Here is a 6,000-nt window from a genome sequence, read left to right on the forward strand (position 1 = left end):
TAATTTTGTCAATAAATATCAATTAGTACTCGGTGGAGGACAGGACCTATGCACATTATCAAGGAAACATGAGGAGCTACAAACACGTTTGTTTTTTCATACACAACAACCGGAACACTAGCTTCATACATTATGCAAGATAATTAGTGTTTCACTTAGTTAGAATTCAAAGATTGGAATTTTGTACATTTTGGTTTTTTATCAACTTTGGAATTGACCAATTTAGAAGCTCTTGTTCCATGTTTGAATCATTTTCTTGACACATGACATCTATAATCTTGCAAAAAGGAAAGGAAAAAAAAAACCACTTAGTGAAATATTTAAATTTCCCATTTTTAAAAATTTAGAAATATTTTACACTTGGTGGTTAATTCTTAAATTAAGTAGATCACATCACATGCATGTTGCATACATGGTCAACATTAATAAAGACAAGAGCTAGAATAAAGTATTAAGGGAAAATGGTGCTTAATTATGTCAAAGTAGTATTAGATAGATCAAAGCTGAAGGAACTTACAATATTGAAATAGAAAGGAGAGACAAAGAAATGAACTTCAATTATGGTGGTAACACTTTTTCACCATGAGCTTATAGCTTATTTCATGAGCTTATAAACTATTTTTCAGAAGTTATTCCAAGTAGCGTTTGAACTTATAGCTTATAGCTTCTCACTTTTTCTTCCACTTTTACCCTAATTATTTCATCTAAATTCCATTTTTACCCACTACAATTTATTATAATATAGCTCCATAATAAATACCACAGCTAAATTACCTTTTTAGTCCCTTAACTATTTAATTGGTTTCGGTTTGATCCCTTAACTAAATTTTGATTTATTTTGATCCTTTAACTTTCTCTTTTGAATTATTTTGGTCCCTTAACTTTCTCTCCGTTATACATTTTGGTCCTTCCCGTTAAATTTAATTAAAAAACGTTAGGGTTTATAAACTCAGCAACAACACCATCAACAACAACAAGAAAAAAATCCAGAAACTCATAAAATTCATACACAAATCCAGAACTTCATAAACAAAAAGAAATCCAAATTTTATAACAAAAACCATAAACAAAAAAAATCATTTCTAACTCATCTTTCAATTATCTTTTCCATACAAATTCCAAAAGCATAAACAAAAATCATAATCATCATAATCTTTCAACTCTCAATAATCATAACCCAAAACCATAAGTCAAAAGACCAAATAGAAAAATAACAAATGAGGCACACAAATTGCACCACATCCATGACAGCAAACATAGGAAAACAACAAACACAGCAAACCGCACACAAATCACACTCTCAATAATCATAACACAGAAAACATATCAATTGGGGAAAACGAAATTGATTATGGTTATTAAATTGGGGAAAATGGAAAAACGATTAGGGTTTCAGAATTGGGGAAAACGAATTCAACAATTTAAGATTTGAGAAAGAAATTGCTGGAATTGTTGTTGCTTAAATGATTTGATGGAATTGAGAGTTCAAAAAAAAAAAAAAAAAAAAAAGTAAAACGAAAAGTTTAATACTAGTATTGTAGAAGTTCCCAATTAACAAACATGCTAATGAAATTTTAATTAATATTTTTTTCATTTACCTTTATCTATAAAAATTTAGGTTGACGTGGAATTATCTCTTTCTCATGAGCAAAATACTAATAACTAATTATATACACCTCTCAGTCACTATTATAAACAAAAATCTATATTTTAGGTTAATTTAATTAATGATATATATAATCTTTATTATAAACCACACACATCATTAATTTAATGAATCTAAAATATTAATTTTTGCTTATAAGAGTAATCAGACGATGCATCTAATTTTGGATGAAATCATATGTTTTTGCAATAAACTCAATCAATAAGACCATCCACAATATTGCACTTCACATTGGATGTTTAAGTGGGTCCCCTATATCCACATCACCAATTTTATGCTAATAATTTATAAGTATCAATTTTCTCCAACCTAACACCTAAAAAAATTTATAAAATAAGCCCCACAAATAACTCTATATCATTACATTTTTTTTTTTGACGAAACAAATTTTTTTCATTTTACTAAGATTTATTAAATGGAATCCATGAAAATGAAGAGAGAGATGGTGCTTCCATAGGCGCCCATATGTTACACTCCACAATGGAGGTGCCTATTTAATGTGGTGCTAAATAGATGAAGCATCCACCATTGTAAATGGTCTAGCCTATAAAAAAGTGCTCTAAATTTTTTTGACAATTATCACACAACAAGGGTCTATTGTTGACACACATATCAAGTGCACTTGATGTATTTCTTGTTACTCTATTCGTTCCTGATTAAGTGTGTGTTTGGTATAGCGATGGAGAGAATTGATTTTGATAGAATTGAGTTTGAGAGAATTGATTTTGCTTAAAAGTGAGTTGGATGTGAATTGATTATGTTTGGATAAACTTATTTAAAAGTGATTCTTATGAGTTGATGTTGTTTGGATAGTTTGAATCAAAATTGATTTTGAATATTAAATGACCAAATTACCCTTTTATTTGTATTTACCTAAATTATCATTTTCATTTTACATAATTATTTGAACTTATCTAAAATCATAAATGAATTTCAACTTCGATATAAATTATAACCCTTTTTTAACATTAATTTATTTTCTTCTTCATTAATTTTTTTTTATTTTAAATTCATTAAGTCGATTTAACTTTTGGAACGGTGATTATAATTTATAAAAAATAAAATTCCTCTTAGCAAAAGAAAAATAAACATTCCTTAAAAAAAAAAAAAATACTAGAAAGCCCATAATATAAAAGTTAACGGGTCAAAGAGGTATCATAATCCAGTGCCCAGTTGTTGTTTCTTCAACCTACAACCAACACCAACCTGCACTGCAATGGTGTGCGGCGCATTGAAAAGCTTATCATTTTTTTTTTTTACAAGTTTTTTCCCATCTTCTCTCTGTTCATCTTTAACATCTATGAAGAAAAATGGTAAGTGCTAAAGAAAAAACGTGTAGGAAATTGGAGAATAAGATAAGGGTAATATAGTAAGTAAATCTTTCACCAAAAATTAAAATTCTGGAATCGATTCTCTGTTGCTGCAGAAGCTCCAATTTGTAGCTTTAAAGAAAACCACGTTTTGGGTCAGATCCACGTTTTAGGGAATTGATTTTGCAGTCATCCAAACATCCATAAAAAGGTTGAAATGGCGTTTGGGAGTGAAAACGGGCTTTTGGAGCTTGCAAACGTATAGCCAAACAGGCACTAAGTGACACAGTTGACTCTGACACACATACCAATGCATATTTTTAATTTTTAATTATCTATTATAAAAAATTATGAAAATTTAATATTTTGAAAGTATTCAGCGAGACGAATCCAACAACATCTCATATGATGTTATTTATTTTTATATATTAATAAAAAATATGGTCAAAATATATTAGGTCAATATGTCAAATAGGTCGTCTAATATAGGACGATGGGAGTACTACTTATACTATGTGTATGTTTGGTTTGGCAGTGGCTAGAATTGATTCTAACAAAATTAATTTTGATATAATTGATTTTGGTTAAAAGTGAGTTGAGTGTCAATTGATTTGTGTTTGGATACCTTTATGCATAAGTGATTCTTATTAATTTATTTTGTTTGGATGGTTGAGATCAAAATTGTTTTTGAAGGTATAATTACCAAAAGGGGTGTATTTAAACAATATATTTACAATTTTTGGTTTCAATCTAAACTATTTAAAATATACAACAGAAATTTAAATAACTTTCTAAAATAGAAATAAAATATTAAATCTATATTTTTCCTACTATAGATAATTATTTAATTTATGTTGGTATAATTTTTTTCATAGAGTCGTTCATTAATTTTAAAAATAAATGAATGCACAAAGCTTAACCAAAATGTCTATATATAATATATAAATGTTAAATAATTATTAGGGTTATATTGCAAAATTCATGTGCTGCGAATAAGCATTATGTACCAATCTATGGGCAATTAAGTAAAAGGTTATTAAGAAAGATATATCAGAGGTCAAAGTTATGGGAGAATTGATTCTCTTAAAGGCAAAAGCTATAAATTGAAGTGCTCGCTAGAATCAATTCTAGCAACAAGAATTGCTTCTCTCTAAATGATCCAAACATCTTTTTAGTACAATAGAAATGAGTTTTAAGTGAATTGCCGTGCTTTTGAGAGTGCAAACGTACATCTAAACATAGGCTAAATGATTTGTCCTCGGCGAATATGTTTAGTTGAGGTGGTGTTGTGCTTGGATGCTCATTATGTGTTGTTGTCAATGCGTGCATAGTAACTATTAATGAAGCTCCTTGAAAAAATCCCTTTATTAATGAACCTTCACACAAGTGGTTAAGAGAATTTTCGTTGCACCTTTATATATGTATGATACGAGTATATAACAAATTCACTTTGGAACCAAAATTATTTTATGGTTCCTCCTATATTGCGGATGCCGTTGGGACGATGTCCAATAAATTTTCACAAACAGATTCTCAATCAGCGCATAATACAACATGGACAACATCCTCATATTAATGGACACACCTGGGTTAACTGAAACCATACATCTTCTCCTGCTATAAGAATACTCTCTCCGCTTACTATTATAAGCAAAAATTTACATGTAAGATACATTCAATAATTAATGTATCTAGTTTTTATTAAAAAATAGATACATTAACTATTCAATGTATCTAAAAAATGAAATTTTGCTTATAATAATAACCGAAGAAAATATGATTTATTTTCGGCCAATCATTTCCGAAGGGCATGACTCTGGTAAAAAATGTTATTACCAATGAATATAACCCCGAAAACGGTCAAATATGAGCAACATTCATATTTGAGCATTTCTTAGGGGTATACCCCTCATAAACTACGAGAGTGACAGAAAAAAAATTGAAATTTATGAGGAGCATACCTCTCATAAAATAAAATTCAAACTTTCAATGATATGGTAACCCTTTAGAAAAGGAAATCTTTTTACTCTTGAGGTATTGCAGTAGTAATTAGTAACCCATTTGAAACTGAAATGGAAAAAAACCAAGTTGTGATAACTCTAAATTTAAAGGAGGAAAATGAAGTTTATGTTTCTATTGGTAATCCCTTTGAAACTAGAGCAAGAAAATAAAATTCAAATTCTCAGGGATAACCCCTAAAAAACTAGGTAAATCCTAAGAAAAGATATTTTTTTTACGGTTGGGGGTTTCCCAAGGATAACATCTCATTGTTTTTTATTTACCCCGGAATTTAATTCTTCTCTCCCACTTCGCATTTTCTCCCATCTCTTCATTTTTCTCTCATTTTTCATCTACATACTAAAATGCGGTTTTTCTCTTCATGCAATAATATTTTTTGAGGTGTCTCCGAGGAATAACAAAAATTGTGTTTTTTAAATTTGTTTGTTTTTTTTATGCTTAGAAGATTCTTTTTTATATCAATTTGTTTGTTTTTTCTTCAATTAAAATAAGAGTTAAATGTATTTTCATCGTTGTAATAGTTAAATATTTTATCTTAGAGAAATAGTTAAAATATTTTCAGTCCTTATAAATTATGACTTTTTTAATTTAGTTCCTAAATAAAATAAAAAAATCTTCATCGTTCAACCAATAGTAATGAGATAAGCATCGATGGATAGTTTCTTGATTGATAAGGTTGAGCCAAACTCAGCTTGTTGTCTTATGTTTATGACCAAAAAAATAATCTTATGTTAACTTCTTCATCTGACATATCACCATCGGTAAAGTTATGTCTTGGACACTCTTTATTTTATTTTTTTTGAAGGACTGGACACTCATTTTTTAAACACCATTTTACACTCATGTTGACATGTGATGTTGTTGCAAATGCAAGTATATATGCAACAATGAACCATCAGCCGGACCCAATCCAATGTGTTCCACATACCTTTTGATTAATGAATACAATAGCAGGATGGTTGAAAAATTGTTAACTAAACTAAGTAAGTGTAAATTTCTAAACTT

This window comes from Medicago truncatula, chromosome 1 (assembly GCF_003473485.1).
Source record: "Medicago truncatula cultivar Jemalong A17 chromosome 1, MtrunA17r5.0-ANR, whole genome shotgun sequence".
Lineage (NCBI taxonomy): Eukaryota > Viridiplantae > Streptophyta > Magnoliopsida > Fabales > Fabaceae > Medicago > Medicago truncatula.